The 18,510-nt window shown below is 45.5% G+C and overlaps 1 long non-coding RNA gene across 1 annotated transcript in view; it reads right to left on the bottom strand.

Annotated features, from left to right (window-relative positions):
* The window catches only part of LOC116742347, a 396,625-nt gene that overhangs the window by 100,918 nt on the left and 277,197 nt on the right, over positions 1-18,510 (bottom strand). The window contains exon 12 of the long non-coding RNA XR_004346443.1: positions 17,677-17,884. This is a non-coding gene — a long non-coding RNA (uncharacterized LOC116742347). The remainder of the gene's footprint in view (positions 1-17,676; positions 17,885-18,510) is intronic.

Here is an 18,510-nt window from a genome sequence, read left to right as displayed (position 1 = left end):
TCTGGGCCTGGACACTCCCACCCCAAGCTGCCCCAGGACCATCTCAGAAGATGCCTGTCCCTCGAGGGAAGCCAATGAAAGGGTCGACTCCAGGGACCCACCGTTCATCATCAGACTTTGAGTGCTGATGAGTTGGTCTCCACATCGCCTGGTTTACAGAGAGAGCATTCCAGTCGCCATTAAGTGTGAACAGTGTCTTTCATCTACACTGCCCGGCAGCCTGCTAGCCAGACAGGGCAAAGCTTTGTGGGTAGCCCCAGGGCAGAGGGCTGCAAACAGCAAGGTCCCCTGGGCTGGCCTGGAAGAGCGGTAGTAACCAGAGCCCCACTCGAGAGGTGGGAGAGAGGGATGGGAAGCAAACTGCCGTGTCTGAAAGCCCCTCAGGTACCCTGTCCCCAGAGACAACACTGAACCCAGGCCCTGTGATGGCATGGAGGTCATGGGCAGCAAAAAGAGAAGAGGAAAGTTCCCCATGAAGGGATCTGCTCTGGCCAAAGAGACCTCTCCTCACTTTCCTGATTCTGGGGGGTGCCTCCCATTCACCCAGCCACCCACGGGGTAGAACTACAGATACTGGGGGAGAAGCCAGTGAACAACCAGGGGGGAACTATTCCCCTGAAAGTGTGGCTCGAGATACTCCACCGGGGTGACTCATCACTGTGCAGAGGGTGTGTCCAGAGGCTGAGGCTGAGCCGGGCTGCTGCTTGCCCCAGCTTGGAGATTTCTCAAATATGTAAAAGGTTGTATTATGCTGGGCACTCAGTAGCCCTTCTGAAAACATGTTTTAAATACTTCCAGTGAGAGGGTGGGGAGAAAGGGAACCCTCTTGCACTGTTGGTGGGAATGTAGATTGATAGAGCCACTATGGAGAACAGTATGGAAGGTCCTTAAAAGTCTAAAAATAGAACTACCATACGACCCAGCAATCCCACTACTGGGTATATATCCTGAGAGAACCATAATTCAAAAAGACACGTGCACCCCAATGTTCATTACAACACTATTTACAATAGCCAAGTAATGGAAGGAACCTAAACGACAGACGAATGGATAAAGAGGATGTGGTACATATATACAATGGGATATTACTCAGCCATAAAAAGGAACGAAATTGGGTCGTTTGTAGAGACGTGGATGAATCTAAAGACTGTCATACAGAGTGAAGTGAGTCAGAAAGAGAAAAACATATATATTAACGCACATATGTGGAATCTAGAAAAAATGGTACAGGTGAACCGGTTTGCAGGGCAGAAATAGAAGCACAGATACAGAGAACAAATGTATGGACACCAAGGGGGGGAAGCGGCGGGGGGTGGTGGTGGTGGGATGAATTGGGAGATTGGGATTGACCTGTGTACACTGATGTGTATAAAATAGATAATCAATAAGAACCTGCTGCATAAAAAATAAATAAAATAAAATTCAAAAATAAATAAATAAATACCTCCAGTGTCCAGTTTCTTACGGGCTTAACCTGGAACACGACCATGGGGAGGGTTCTTTCCAAAATGCAAACCAAACGAAGTCGCTTTGCTACTCAGAACCTTTGGTGGCTCTACTTTTAGGATGAAATTGAAGCGTAGCCTGGCAGACGCTCCCCTTGTTTACCTCTGTCTTGTTTTTCTTTGTATGCTGGACATCCTCCACTAATTTCTACCCCACAAACACTCCGCGACACTCAGACCTGATTGCCTCTGTACGTAATTCCATTCATTCATTGAACAAACATTTATTAAGCAGATACTGGATTCGTCTATGTCAGCTGCTACGATACAATGTTGAATGAGAGGGACTTGCTGTCTTCAAAGACCATAGCGTTGAGTGCAGGAGTTCCCATACCCTGCAGCACATCAGAATCACCCTCGGGGCTTCTTAAAAGCACAGAGGTATCCTGGGATGGGAAGAGATGGGAAAGAATCAGCAGGCAAAAATGCTACAAAAGGAAGTGGGAGCTGAATTCTAATTTCTTCTGATTACCTTCCTGGGAATCAATAGGATAAGTGGGGAAAACTGGGTTTTCGAGCCAAAAAACTGGTTCAGAACTCAGGCATCTGTATATTCTGACTAGCTGGGACATTCCACCTTTACACCTGTTGCCTGGTGAAAGTCCTAAGAGTCTCCCCTTGCACCCTCAAAAGTGCCCTGGTTTGGATAAGAAATTATATGGTCGCCTTATTCTAAACTCAGCTTTACCCATCCTACTCGTGAGAACTTGTGGAGATTTTTAAAACTCCCTGAGCCTCAGTCTCACGGTCTGTGCCCCAGGGTGAGCGATAGTGTGTTAAAAGGTGTAAGAAGTAAATGAGGTCATGGCTGCCGAGTGCCTGGGAGAGTAGGTGCCTTATTCACAGAAGCTGTTATTATTCTCTGCCTTGTAGGAAGTAGCCCTCATTTGCTCTGCATTGTCTCCTGACCAATGAAATGAGACCTTAAAGACAAGAACACATTCAGATGAAAAATAGAGCACTTATAGTTGTGGAGAGAATGGACTTGAGTCAGCAAGACACTGCTCAGATAGTTGCTGGCTGGGATGGCAAAGCTATCTTGAGTACCTCTCTGACAATATTTAACCTTCAGCTCGACCTTCTAGAAAGTATGGCTGTACCACCCTCCTCGTTGGTTGAAATTTCTTAGAGTGTTGGATCACATGCCTCCAGTGGGCCCAGATGTAGGCTATTTCGGCATCTGGGGCCAAGCAGAGTTGACAGAGAGACTGACACGTTATCTGTTCCGGTGGCCATCTGCTCAGCCCCACTCAAGGCTCATCAGAGGGTGAGAAGGACCTGTCTGCACAGTGATTCACTGATGCCCACCGGGAAGCCCTCTTTTTAACATCCTCTTTCTGAGCTCCGCAATTAGCATTTGAGGCCAAAGGGGACCCAGAGGAGAGGGAGGCAGAAAGATCTGCCAGCTGGATGGAGTGTGGTCTGACTAAGCAGCTGTGGGAGACAGGCAGAGAGAGAAGGAAACTCTGGCACAGCTGGACCCCCTGGGTGGAAACTTACAAACAACCGCAAAAAAGAATGCTAATAAAAGCCCTCCAGAACGGCAAGTATTCATAATATTGCAGAGCTCCTCAAAGGTTAAGGATCTCGGCCAAGGACACAAAAGTAAGGCCAGAGCTTCACAGAAATCTAGAAATCTCTTTGGATGAGTTTGCATGAAGGAGCAGCCACATGAGCAGATTGTTTAAAAGTCTAAGTACATCCGTCAAAGATGAAGTAGATCAACGTAGAGATGGTGCGCGGAGAGCCTGGAATAAAAAGCCGAGATGGGAATTACCCAGCCCTGTTCTAGAAAGACAGGTGCTGCGGCTGGCAGCTACTCAAGTCTCTAGAACTATTCTGCATTCTCTGGTGTGGGTCTAAAAGAAGTGATTCCTTTTCCTAAAGTGTGGTGGGCCAAACAATTAAGGCATATACACAGAAAGAAAACTTATTTTAGTGGTTACGTATTCACTTATACCACTCGTAATATGGAATGCATCATATCACGTGTTATTTTTCTTCGAACACAATTAAGTCAAAGGATGCAAACTTCTTTCCCCAGACACACCAAGCCTTGGAGCCCTTGCAGTTCTCTCTGCCTGAAGTCTCCTCTGGACAACCTTCACCCACCCAGCTTCTGCTTGCCTTGCAGGCCACACTCCAATGCCTCTTTCACAGAGAGAGGCCTTCCCTGACCACCGTGTCAAACATGGGTATCCCCTGGTGGTTCGTACTCCAGTCTACTGTCTATTTCTTATAAAGCACTTCCAGGGTCTTGTCCATATCTCAGTTGGTTATATGTCTCTATCTTCTAGAATGTAAGCTTCACAAGGGCAGGAACTCTTCTGACTTATGCTTGCCTCAATTCCCAGCATCTTACCATGGGACGACCTCCTAAGCCATGGTCGAATTTATGACCACGAGAGGGCCCTGCCAACTACAAACTGGAGCTTGCCATCTACCTTTACAAGGATTAAATTATGAGCCGCTGCAGCTGCTGACATTCAAAACCCCCTGAAAGGAGTTCAGGGTAGAGATCAGGAATGAGGCCCTCTGCGCTCTGGGAAAAACTGGCAGAACAGGTCTTCAGATAGTTAGATATTTTCAGGAGAAGATTCTATGAGCCCAATTCTTGCATCTCGTCCTATCTAGAAAAAGCACTAAAATCTTCATGGTGACGTCTGCTCCTCGTAGCTAGCAGCAGTGTTCTTCAAAAAACATGTGCTCGATTGCATGTACTCTCCCTTCACCAAAGTCACATATATACAGACCTTCCCCTCTACCTCTTTGGAGCAGTTTCTGAGAGCTCTCTGAGATGCTGTCTCCTGAGCTACAGTCCTCATGTTGCCCCAAATAAAACTTAACTCACACACACACACACACACACACACACACAATTCCCAGCATCTTGCCCATTGGTTGGCTCACAATAGATATCTAATTAATATCTGTTGAAGGAAGAGCCATCGAAATGAACTATGGCCTTAGTAGTGACATTCTTGCATAGGAGAAAAAAGTCCGAGTTGCGGCTAGAGCATGGCGAATTGTGTGCCACCCTGGTTATGGCCGTGGGAGGATGTAAAATGTTTGGTGATAATTATACCCTTCCCTTCTCTGGCTGAGCCGCAGACCTGGGAGTTAAGTAGGGACAGACTGTTTGCCTTTTGGTGGTAAATATGGATGGGGGAACATGGCTTAGAACTGAGTCCAGAAGAGGCTAACTGCGCTTTCTCCTTCTGGTGGGTTCACTCACCCAGCTGCAGCTCTAAAACTTCAGGCCTTCCTCCATCCTTCCCTCCCCTCTTATCCCTCCATCACCCTGACTCAGGGTGAGGCCTGCTCCAGTGGGCTGACCTTACGGCAAAGGTAGGAGACAAGAGAACACATGTGACTCTGAAGAGACAGAAACAATGAGTAGCATGTCAGTGGCGGCCAGAGCCCCAGTCCCAGCCTCACCGGTCAGAAAAGCCATTCTGTTATGGAAAGAAGCATGCCAGGGTAGAAGCTTCCTCTCCAAATTCTTCTGAAATTGTAGAAGTTCCTATGTGGAAATGGGTTAACACAGGAATGGCTGGAAAAGAGAATGGTTCTCCGTAGAATCAATGTCATGGTCATGCATGTGTCTGGGTGAAGAGGGAAGTCAAGAACCACCCTGAGCAACCATGAGCCTTTGGGTGTCATGGATTATGTCTTTCACCATTACTTGGATACCACAGGCCCTAGTGTTATCTCTGTGCCTAGAAAACTGTAGTGGTCAGTAAATGTGCGCTTAACAATGTGTGCTGGAAGAATGGAAGACTGTATGGATGATTAAATGCATTAAGGATTGAGTAAAAAAGAATGGAAGACTGTATGGATGATTAAATGCATTATGGATTGAGTAAAATATGCATTATACATTGGTCTCTTACGAATCTGGTTAATTTTAATCTAATCTTAATTCCTGATCACCTTAGGATATATACCCCAAAATTGAATTCACAAATATTCAAGGCAGGGAACCAGAACCTAGACAGCAGTGACCCTGCTAATTTCTGGTCACATTGTAAACCCTCTTGGAACAACTTTTAGCTCCCAGCAGGCTGAATTAGAGTGAGTCCACATCATTTGTGATCAACGAATAAGCTATTTCTATCTGCTTCCCACCTCTTGAGCAGGGGTTCTTAACTTGGGTCCATGGGTTCTACAAGGGTCAGAGGACATAATTCTGGGAGGGTAGGGGGACCGTGAGTTTGGATGAGAACAATATACAGCTTTATTTTCACTCACCTCTAACTGAAATTTGACATTTTCATTACTTGTGAATGTAGGCAACAAACCCCAGTGTATAAACAGTATCTATGATTTTATCAACCACAGAAATCACGGATAATTTCCTATCGTATGTCAGCTGTTGCAGGTACAGACAGACCTCACTTTACTGCACTTCATAGATACTGCATGTTTTTGCAGATAGAAGTTTTGTGAAAACCCTGAGTTGTCAGATGACGGTTAGCATTTTTTTAGCAATAAAGTATTGTTTAATTAAGGTCTGTACTTATTTTAAAAAGACATAATGCTATTGCACACTTAATAGACTAGAGTATAAACATAACTTTTATGCGCACCAGGAAACGAAAAATGCACGCACGTCGCTTTATTGTGATATCTGCTTATTGCAGTTGTCTGGAAGCGAACCTGCAATATCTCTAAGGTGTGCCTGTACTCACGTCTACTTCAAAGTCACCTTAGTTATTGGACCGCTCAGATCTTATTTAACACCTTCATAAATAAATGCATACTGTACTTGTGTAGCCAGGCCTCTGGGGTGATCCTTTAAGATCCCATCTCCTGGTATTCACGCCCTGGATAATCCTCTCCCATGAGTGTGAGCTGAACCTAGTTACTTGCTTCTAGCGAACAGAGTATGGCCAGAGTGAAGGGATGCCACTTACAAGATGAGGTTATAAAAGATGGTGGCTTCCATCTTAATCCTACTTCTTCTCACTTACGCCTTCTCATGAAGCAGCTGCCACGTTGTGAGTTGCTCTACAGAGAGAGGAAGTAAGGGTCACCTCTGGTCAACAGTCAGAGAGGAACTAAAGCCATCAGTTCAACCTCCCATGAGAAACCAAATCCTGCCAACAGCCAGGTGAGTGAGCTTGGGAAGCAGATCCATCCCCAGTTGATCTTAAGATTACTGTGACCCTGGCCAACACCTGGATTGCAGCCTCATGAGAGATCCTGAACCAGAGGACTCAGCTACGCCACGCCCAGATTCCTGACCCACAGAAACTGTGAGAAAATAGATGTCTGTTGTTTTAATATGTGTTTGATGCTCAGTAATGGTAACAAATATAGTTATCTATCGACTGATAACTGTATCTCTGTATAACTAGTTCTTTTTGAGGTGGGGTCATAGGCTTCACCAATCTGCCAAGGTGGTTCATGCCACCTAGAGGTTAAGAGCCCCTGCCCTAGACTCTGCTTTAGAGAAGACATGGGTCCTGGAAGGGGCATTAGGTTGTAGCTTACATCTGAAACCACATCCTTCTGACCTTGGAGGTAGTGAACGGAAGGGGAAAGGAGAACCAGGGTGAGTGGGGTTTGGTTCAGCTGATACGGCATCAGAGGTTGGAGCAGATGTTCATCAAGACAGCAAGAGAGGGCTTCCCTGGTGGCGCAGTGGCTGAGAGTCCGCCTGCCGATGCAGGGGACGCGGGTTCGTGCCCCGGTCCGGGAGGATCCCACATGCCGCGGATGCAGCTGGGCCCGTGAGCCACGGCCGCTGGGCCTGCGCGTCCGGAGCCTGTGCTCCGCAACGGGAGAGGCCACGACAGTGAGAGGCCCGCGTACCGCAAAAAAAAAAAAAACAAAAAAAGACAGCAAGAGATGCCAAAGGGAGACGAGAGAGCAGAGAACCCACATGGCAAGTTTGTGCCCAGAGTCGGAAGGGTGACAGAACAAAGGGCAGACGGAGAAGCCAGGGGTGGAGCCAGGTGTTTTTAAAAGGCAAGGCCAACCAAGAAAATATAGTTCCATCTCTCACTGAGAGTAGTAATCCCATGCTATGTGATTGGCGTTTGTACACCACTCTCCTGCATTGTAACCAAAGCCTGCCTTTTTTCTAGATGGTAAACTCCTCGAGGGCAGGACCCCCACGTCCTTGTTTCCTTTGTACCCCAGAGATCGATCACAGTATAACTTTTCATGAATGACATATCTGCTAAGGGACAGCGCTGGGCCCGGGAACCAGAGATGAATTGGGTTCCATGTCTGTCTCAAGTTGTTCATAGTCGAAAGAGGAAGCCAGATAAATACAGACATTGACATTAGAAAGCCGTAACTCAAACATGAGCTGCACTTCTAACCAGGTTTGGTGGCTCTCCAGGCCTTGGAAGGGAGTGACACTCATTTCCCTAATTTGCGGAACATGAAACGAGATGATATATTTAAACTGCCCCACACAAGGCCTGACATGTCACAGGAACTCCTACCTTGCTTCCTATTCTCATACTGTTTCCAGTCTTCTGGCCTCAAGGTCTCGAGGGTTTGTGTGAGATCTGATTCCTGTGTGGGAGCTGTGGCAGACTTCCGAAGGTGGGCCCCTCTCCCAACAGGCTTCCTTTCTCACTGCCAGATGCTATTAAGCCACGTGCCGTGTTCTGTGAGTTCTCAGAGGCAGGGGCCATGTGGAACTCATTTTCGTCACTCCAGCAAGTAAAAGAGCGCTGCCTCCAAACAGGGCCTGTTCAGCACATGTTTGATATCTGATTAAAAGGATAAATGAGAAATCCTCGAAAACCCTCCAAAGTGCTCTGCAAGAAAGGCCATCATGGGGCTTCCCTGGTGGCACAGTGGTTGAGAGTCCGCCGGCCGATGCAGGGGACACGGGTTCGTGCCCCGGTCCGGGAAGGTCCCACATGCCGCGGAGCGGCTGGGCCCATGAGCCATGGCCACTAAGCCTGCACGTCCGGAGCCTGTGCTCCGCAACGGGAGAGGCCACAGCAGTGAGAGGCCTGCGTACTGCAAAAAAGAAGAAAAAAAAAAGAAAGGTCATCATGAACTGGGGAGTAGGGGCTTTGACCTGGATCTTAAAAGTGCAGAGGACTCAGATGAGTGGAAGGAAGCTGGTGGTGGTAGAAGGAAGACACGGAAGGCTGCACACCAGCTTTAGAACAGCGGTGACCTCTGGGCAGGAAGGAGAGGCATGTGATGGGGCGGGAGCATCACATGAGGGAGCTTCAGTGGCCTCTGCCAAGTGTCATTTACAAAAACAAAAGGAAACATCAGAGGCAACTGTGGCAAAATGCCAACATGTGTTAAATTGGAGTGATAGGTGCAAGGGTGACCGTTCTATTCCCTGTACTTCTTGCTATGTTAGAAATAGTTCATGATAAGAGAGGAAGGGGAGGAATGGCACGGGCAAATGCAGAGAGATTGGAAGATTGTGACAAGTACCGAATAGGAAAGCCCTGAAGTAGAAGACTTCTTCCACAGACTCTATAGACATGGAGTGTCTCCATAGAGGGGAGGGAAGAAAGTTGGAGCTGTCCTTGGTCCTGAACCAAAGCCACCCCCTTGGTCACTGCTATTTCTGGTTATCCTAGAACACTGGGGGTTTCTTCTCAATTCCCCCAGTGCTCATAGGTTTCTTTGGTATCCTCCAACTTAATATTTTTAAGTCTGATTTTGCCCAGTTGCTGCAAAAACAGAAGTGTAAGACAAGAACAGGGGTGTTTCTGAGCCTGACAAGAGTGTCTACTATTTATCGGGTTCTCATGAGTGCCAGCTTCCATGATAGTGGTTTCTGCATGTTGTCTCATATTGTTTTAATTATCCCCATCTTACAGATGAAGAAACAGACACAGAATGGTTGCAGTCAGGTAGCCCATAAACGGCAGAGTTGAGATTAAAGCAGGTCGCATAAGTATATGTCCCAGGAATTAGCCAATTACTCCTTGTGGCACATGCAAATAAGGCCTTAGCTTGGAGGAAAGTATCCCCAGGAAGTCACTGTCTCAGTCCTTTCTAGATTCTTTCCATCTACAAAAGCAGGATCGTGGATTCCCTAAAAAGACAACGTAGGTGAAAGTATCCCATAAACTATCAAGTCCTCTACGAAGGCTGGCAGCTCTGTCTCTGTTTTTGATAGTAGTGGTGGTAGTGAGAATTATAAGCCTTCTGCAGATGTCAACAACGTAAACTGCATTCTACTTCTATTGCTCAGGGAAGTAAGCCAAGGCCAAAGGAAAAAAAAAAAAAAAAAAAAAAAAAAAAAAAGAAGAGAGAGAGAGAAAGCCCCAAGTTGGAGTGGGACCGATCTGGATGGATGGCCCCATTTTAACATGTATTAGCAGTGTGGTTGTGAGACAGTCATTTGATAGCCACCCAGTCTCAGTTTTCTCCGCTAAGAAGTTGTTATGTCAGTAAGGTTCCCTATTTCCCAGAGTGAAAAGGTAGCCTAGGATAACTACGATGACTCTATGAGGGGAGGGCAGCTATTATATACCGAGTGCCTGCTGCCTCATGCCAGACATTGTGCTAGGCGTTTTATGCATATTAGCTTCAGTCGTCATAATGGCCCTAGGAAATTTATTATTATCTCCATTTCAAAGATGAGGAAACTGAGGCTCAATGAGCCCTTAATAGCTGTCAGCTAAGTCAGATCCAACTTGACCCATCCATTACCAGATGGCGCTTGAGGAGCTGGATGACAGGGACTGGTAGGTGGGAGGTGGCTCCACTCGTTAATTTTTCCAGAATCTAGGCAGATACTCCCATGAGCAGGTCCCATTCATAGCTGGAGCCTAGGGAGAGAAAGCCTCTCATGACAATGTACAGTTTACCAAAATACCAAATTCCAAATATGGTGGAATCCAATCTGGCTACCCTGATGCTCACTGTAAAGCAATTATACTCCAATAAAAATGTAAAAAAAAAAAAAAAAAAAAATAAGAGCAGCTGCCACTGGCCCTCCTCTGCCTCTCCTTTCCCCTAGTCTCTGGATCTAAGGAAAACCTGCTCTCCAGGCTGGCAGGAGCCCATGCAAGGGAGCTAGGCTCCCTCCTCCCAGCTCAGAAGCAGGGGAGGGAAAGGGAAGGAATTGTGCCAAAGGTCACAGTGTTCCCGGTCAGTGTGTTCCAGCTTTGAAGTCAGAATGCTGTCAGTGCCCAGGCAAGAAAACCGCTAGAGGCTGCTCCACCTGCCAGACCTCCAACAAGCTCCAGCTGGGCCCCAGCCTCCACAGCAGCTGCACACTGCAGGGAGGGCTGTGCTCACCAGAAATCCCCTTTCCAGCCCCAGCAGCATCCTTAGGAAACTGTGCCTGCAGAGACGGCCAAGCCATAAAGCACACAACAGCCTCACAAATGTGCCCAGGTACCTTGCTCCCATATCCTCTGAAAGTCAGCCACGCATGACTCCATCACCAAATTCCACGGGGAGAATAAGCATTTCTACATTCTCCAGCTCTCTCCTCCTTCTCTCCCTTGACTCATAGCTTCTCTTTAATTTGTTTAATCCTATATCCCCCAAAAAAGATTTATTGTGAACCCACTATGTACCTGACACGGGTCAGGTAATGGTTAAGGTCTAGTTATGAAACCATAATTTTCCCTGTTCTTGTTACAGTTTATAGAGGGAAGAAGACAAATGAAGGAATTAATTAACAAATTAAGACAAATTAAGGAATTAAACAACAAATGAAGGAATTAATACAGAATTAAGAGTTGTGATCAGCACCATGAAGGAAGGAGAGGAAGGTGCTTTGGGAGAGAAGAGCCATAGGGCAACCTGAAAACTGGAGGTCAAGGAAGCACTCCTCAAGCAGGAGGGAAATGAAGTTGAGGACTGAAGGATCAGAAGGAGGCAGCCTTGTGAGGCCAGCTTGAGAGTGTGGTGAAGAGTTTACCTAAGTCACAGCATGTGCAAAGGTCCTGAGGCAGGAGAAAGAATGGCATGTTTGAGAAACTATAACAGTATAGCATAATGGGTAGATGTGAATCCAAGATTAAACTGTGGGACCCTGAAGGATACACCTGAATTCTCTATACCCAGTTTTCTCAAGTAGCGTCAGGTAGGGATTCGGGGAGGAGACACATTTGAGCTGATTAGTCTGGGCAGATGGAAAATGGTCCAAGTGAGAGGTACTTTAGCAGACATCCCAGGTCTCACAGTTAAAAGGAATGGAGCAGCAACTTGAACCCAACCTATTAACTTAAACGTGCATAGTTTTCTAAGCTTCCTTCAGAATCGTGGTGCACGGCAAACACTATGTGTGAATGGAGTGGCACTAAACCACAGGTGCGATACTGTGCCTGTCTCCTCTCATCACTTACGTGTTCCATGGCCCTTCATGTATAAAATTCAAGATCAAAGATAAGATGATTGAGAATTTCAAGATGGCAATGGCAGAACGTTACACCAAGCATGGAGCTCGGCTGAGCACAGGGCCCTATATGACATCCCCTGGCTGGATACACATGAAGCCAGCCCTTCAAGAATGACACTCTAGGCAGTAGTCTTGACTATAAACATTTAATATGGCTAACTGTTTGGATTGTATTAAAAGATTTAACCTGTCCAGGTATAATTTTATCTTCCTAGAGATTTTTGCCCTGTGGTTTTTCATATCAAATGGTAGTAATGGGTATAGACTTGAAAGCCAGGGTAAAGTTCTCATAGTAGAGCTCACGCTGGCTTAGGTAGAGCCAGATTCAGAGCCCTCTTTCATCACTGAGTAGCTCAGTAACCTTTGGCAGGTGGCTTAGCCTTCCAAAGTCTCAATTCCCCATGTTGTAAAACAGGGGTAATGGCTACCATATCATAGAGGAGCTACTAGAATTTAAAATAATCTGGGCCACGTCCCTGCATATAGCGACACAAAGTTAATGAGTGCTATTGTCTTTTTTAATTAAAAAAAAACAAAAAAAACAAAAAACCCCCAAAAACTTAGGTCTCTGAACTTCAGATGTCCTGGTTACTCTTAGGACCCCAGACACTCCCCAAGCTGCTTGTCACCTGCAAACACATATCTGGCAGAAAAGGCAGATTTGTTCTATGAAGTAAAGTGAGGGGTTCAGTGGGTCCCTAACACAAGCAAACATGGTTCCAACTCCAACTCCATTCACTGCTTCACCCTGAGTGAATGACTTCACCTCTTAGGGTCTCAGTTATCTCATGGATAACTGGTAGAAGAGGGATGATACTGGGACCTACTTCGGGGAGCTGTTGGGAGGATTTCGCGGGCTCTATGTGCCCATTAGCATGCTACTTGGAACAGAACAGTGCTCAGTCATTTATTCCATGCCGCAGTTTCCTTTCTGCAAAGCGGGGATACTGGTAGTCCCTACTGCACGAGGTTGTTTTCTGGAACAAATGAGGATGTCCATGTAAAGTGACTGACACGGTGCGTGGCACATAGTTAGGGCACAGTGAATGTGAAATGTGAACAATGATAACAGTGGGTAGTTATCACATCACTGACGAGAGTGGATATAACTGCCACAACTCTGTCTTCTACTCCTTCCCACTGCACGGGGTATCTCTGACGATGCCCAAGAGCATCTGCTGGCCCAGTGTTCATTTTCAACTTTTGCTGATGCCACTTCGGCACCCCTCCCCCACCAGAAAATACAGTTTACCCAAGGACTGAGTCTATTTTCGCTTCTAAAGAAGGAAAACAGATGCACGTGCCAAAGCATAGACTTCTTCAAAACAAGACAGAGCCCGAGACAAGGTCACGGCCCTGGCTTTCAGAATTAGGAGGGAGGTGTACTTTCCAGTAACCTCTTGGTGGAAGATAATAACTGCATCTCTCAACCAGCAGTTATATGTCAAGGTCACTTGTCCTCATGTCTAGCACAGAGGGTCACAGGCTTCCCTATTTGAAGCTGGGAGATTATCTGGCTTCAAACAACATCAGAACATCAGCCGTTGTCCCTGTAACCTGGCGCCTTCCGCCCTCCTTCTGTAACAAGGAGCCATTATGAACAGTTGGAGTGCCTTATGCAGGCCACAAGGTGACCACTGTCTGTGCACCTTTCAGATAAACCTCTCGTTTCTCCCAACCCAACTCAGGCTCACCCTGGTTAGCTTAGTTTTGCATTAAACAGACGCTTCTTGTGCACCATGTGTCAAGCATAGCGCTAGACACTCAGAGACGGACCGGTTGAGCAAGATGCAATCTGTTTTCTGTAAGCCAGACTTTAAAGAGCAGATTTCAATATAATGTGTTAAATGCACTGAGAAAGAAGAGAAGAGAGCACCATGGAAACCCAGCAGAATAGAAGAGGGGCTTAGCCCTGCGTGGGTTCAGCGTAAACTGGAGAGGGGATACCCGATCTAACCAAGAAAGGAAATGGCTAGTTTTCACCTGTTACTTTGCTAAGTCATTCACCTTACACACGTGGATGAAGTGACCCTTCCTCCAAACCCACTCATATTCTCTGGCAGCTCCTCCAACCCTCCCGCATCTTAGCATTCAGCACCTGGTTCCACAGGTACACATTTTATTGTCTAACTCCAGACTAGAAGCTCCACAGAGGCAGCGACCGGACCTGCCGTGTTCTCTGCTGTGGTCACGGCAATTAACATGGCGCCTGGCACAGAGCAGGCGCACAGTGAGCACTTAGCCCATTGAATAATACATCTTGTGATGACCTAGGCGATGGTGATACAACTTAGAAGAATACGCCTAAATAAGTAATTAACAATAGAAGTTACAAATGTAAATACTAAATGAATGACACAGACTGTTCAATTAAGCTCAATCCAGCAAATACTAACTGTGTCTTCTATGTGAAAGGAACGTTCTATGAACAAGAGAGGATACAAAAATATATCAGCAAAAGGAACCCCTGCACTCAGCTTACTCAGTGTTATCCTGGAGGACAGGATACAAGTGCACAAAATAAAGATCAACATAAATTGGAGGCTGTGAAGATTCAAGCAGAGGGACATGAGGAGAGACTTCAGAAAATGATCAGAATGCATCTTAAGTAAAGCACTTCTTCCATGAGGATTCAGAGGAGTGAGAAGAGATCATTCCAGAGAGAGAGAATATCAGAAACAAATAAGAAGGAAGCTGGAACATGACTGGTGCTTTCTAGAAAGTCCAGTTTGATAGTCATGTAAAGACAGCGTTTGGGAGTACAAGGACCTTGGCCTCAAGTACTCAGTGACCCAACCAGCTCTTCCAGGAAGGTCCTACATCCACAGTGCTGGAGCCTCATGACCCCAGACCTTGATAGCCATGCTGAAGCACTGATCCCTTTTATTTCTTGCAGCAGGGAAGCGGCACAATCAAAGCTATGTCTTAAGAACACTTATAGGCACCTGTGTAGTGGATATACGCTGCTTTGGTCTGCCCAAGACCTCTGCAACCTTGGAGGACCTTCCCCTCCTCTGATGCAAATGGTCCTAATATAACTTCAATCAGAGTAGCCCACCCCAATCCTCAGGCTCAGGAGTGGATACAAGGAGCCCCATCACAAAAACCAATCCCACTGCAATAAAGACTTGCCCAGTGGTGGCTGTGTGACTGAATGGGGACAATTAGCATCTTTTCCTGGACTGATGCACAGACATCAGGAAAGAGAAAGACATATATAAGTGGGTAGGAAAATAAAAAGGAGCTCCATCGAGGGGAGCCACACAGAGCTGGGAACAGCAATGGAAATGCACCTGAGATGCTTAGAGGAGAGTGAGTGAGCAAATATGGATGGATGCAGCAGAAATTTTAGGTAAAGCACAATGGGCCAGACACTCAAAGGAGGACGATGGATTCCTGCTTTGGTGGACTTGGATGCCAGGCTTAGGGAACGACTCCTTCTCAAGTGCGCGATGAGGAACCATTAAAGGTTTTTGACAAAGGAGAAGGACTTCCACTCTCTGCCTGAGCAGATCATAATTGTGTTCTTCAGAAAAGTGTGCTGAAGTGGAAATAAGCATAAGCTGGGGTTCAGGCAGTCCATTCCATTCCTGGCTCTGCTCCTTCTGTGTCATCTTGGGCAACCACACCACAAGGGTGAGAGCAAGGGAGAAAATCAGAGCTACATCAGGAGGTGCCCCATCTCCCACAGCGGGTATTCTAGAATAGGGGTTGGCAAACTGCTTTATCTTTGTAAACAAAGTTGTACACACTGTCCGTTTACACGTGGTCTTGCACACAACAGTGGCAAGACCAGTAACAGTGACAGAGACTATATGACTTGCAAAGTCTAAAATAAGTACAATCTGGTCCTTTACAGGAAACGTTTGCGGCCCCTGCTCTAGAGTCTTACGGAATAAAACTTGATGTAACAGGATGGGCAATGGGCAGGAGGAGAGAAAAAATAAAAACGACTTCTTGATACACACATAACAGGTTAGGAAGGAGGGAAAGCTAATGGGATTGGCAATTCTTCCCAGACTTAGGGGAAAAAATTATTTTCTCCTGACAGATAGACAATGGCAGTTTTATTGAGAGATAAAGAGGACTGAGATAAAAATGGAGAAATGCAGACGAGAGAACTGGGTAAACCGAAGGCACTGCAAGAACCATGGAGACACGAGAAGAGAAACAGAGCCATAGAGGAGAGAGCCAGGCAGAAGGAAGGCACGAAGGAAAACACCTATGATGAGAGAGATGGGAGCTTTAATACATATACAAATTATACTTAAATATTGAAATATTATAGGTACATTTATCTATATGAATATGTATGTTCATTTATATAATGTAATTTGTATTTATATAATTTATTTATATATTTGTATATGTATGCACATCTGTATCTATATCTCTATATATTCTGATACTTATCTATAGATAAATAAGTATATTTATCTATAAACAGGTAAATATAGATATCAACATAGATAAATAGATCAGCATATGTGTGTGTGTATGTGTCTGTGTGTGTGTGTCTGTGTGTGTGTGTGTGTGTATGTGAGTGTTTGTGTGTGTGTATGTGTCTGTGTGTGTGTATGTGTCTGTGTGTGTGTGTGGGGGGGGGGGGGTGAGAGAGAGAGAGAGATGCTGGTAGCTCCTCTCTGGGGTTTTGGCAGAGTGTCAAAAAAATTACCTTAACACAAAGAAAACTTGGGTAGAAACATCAGAAACCCATTTCTTCATTCCAAACTGCCCTGCAATAGATAATCAGGATATATTGACCCAAAGGGTAACCATGTTGACAGAGACGGAGACAGAATCAATACAACGTTTCCATAGCAAAGTTTGCAGAACACTGAGGTAAATAAGACTGTGTTTTCTGCAGGCTTTTATCAGAAATGTCTGCTTCAGGTTTACGACGCTTCCTTCCCAGTCTGTCTCTTTCTGAGCATATAAAATGTGCTTTTAGGGCATGTCTTGACTGATTGCAAATAGCACAAATGGGAGTAATGAGATTTCTAAGTTCCCCCCCACCTCCAAAAAACAAAGCTATTTAACGATTTTAGAGACAGGAAGAGGGGCCTATTATCCTCGAGAAGAAAACTCCAGTCAGCCTCAGAAAGAGTCACAATCCCTTTCAGAGTGCACACCATCACCCAAGACAACAGTCTTAACTGAACGGTATCAAAAGTCTTGACAGAGCTAGAGGAGAGGGCTCAGGATAAAGGGAAAGAGAGGGAGATACAGGGGTCCTTCTATGCCACTCACTACTCTTACTCTGGAATGACCCATAGCGCCTGGTATGGATACAGGCCGACCAGGATTTGAATTCCAAATCTGACACACGGGAGCTGTTCGATCATGGGCAGGAAGTTCCTTAAACTCTCCCGGCCTCAGTTTCATTTGCGGAAGTACAGATATTTTCCTATAGTTGGAATAAGCAGCGCTTGTGGGAACTTCACAGGAGACAGTGGTGATGGTAATGTAAATACAAAATAATAATAATAACAACCACCATCATTTCCTGAGTGTGTCATTTGTGTCAAAAGCTGTTTTAAATGCCTTTAAATATGACTCATTTTATTCTCACAACAAACTTAAGAAGTGAATTATTACTGTCATTAGCTCCCTTAGAAAACGGAGACTCAGAAAGGTTAAAGTGAAAAGGCCACAAGTAGAATCCGGAAAGCCCAATGTCAGGGTCTGTACTATTATCTGCTGTCTCTACAATGAGGTTGGAAAAAGAAGCAGGAGTTAGATCATTGCATTAATTTCCTAGGGCTGTCATAACAAATTACTACAAATAGAGTGACTTAAAATAACAGAAATTTATACCATCACAGTCTGCAGTCCAGAAGTTTGAAGTCAAGGTGTTGGCAGGGCCCTGCTCCCTTTGAAGGGTCTAGTGGAGGATCCGTCCTTGCCTCTTCCAAGTTCTGGTGGCTCCTGGTAATCCTTCACTTCCTTGTCTTTATAGGTGCACCACTCCAATCTCTGTTTCCATCTTCATCTATTCTGTGTCTCTGTGTGTTCTCACCTCTTCCTGTAAGGACAGCAGCCATTGGATTTAGAGACCTCGACTAATTACATCTGCAAAGACCCTATTTCAAAATAAGTTCACATTCTGAGGGTCCAGGCTGACATAAATTTTAAGGGGACACTATTCAACCCACTGTAATCATGAAGCCCATCAGTTCTAATCTTATCTCGTAGAGGCTTAAAGTGACAACAAATTATTATTATTTAGTCAGGGCTCCTTGGATTATAAGTGACAGAAACTCAACTCAAATTGGCATAGGCATAAAAGGAATTTATGGGCTCAGGTAACTAAAAAGTTTAGGTATAAACTTCAGGTATAAAAAAGGTCAGACTTTCAGGAACCCAAATGAACGCCTTATCTCATCTCTCACGTCTAATTTCTCTTGTGTTGCTTTCTCTGAAGCAGACTCTTCCCAAGAGATGTCAAGGTGGCTTCCATAGCTCCAGAAATAGGATTGAAAGGACAAATGGCCAGGTCCACGTTTTTATTTTATTTTTTATTTTTATCTGCAGTTATTGGTAGTGCAAAGTTAGTAAAGATTATATCCTATCTTCTCATCAATTCCAGATGAAGGACATCTTTTTCCCTAAGTTTCCAACAAACGTCTAGGGAATGAATCACAGTGGACC

This window comes from Phocoena sinus, chromosome 17 (assembly GCF_008692025.1).
Source record: "Phocoena sinus isolate mPhoSin1 chromosome 17, mPhoSin1.pri, whole genome shotgun sequence".
NCBI lineage: Eukaryota > Metazoa > Chordata > Mammalia > Artiodactyla > Phocoenidae > Phocoena > Phocoena sinus.
Note: the sequence above shows the minus strand (reverse complement) of the source record. Positions and strands in the feature narration are given on the sequence as shown.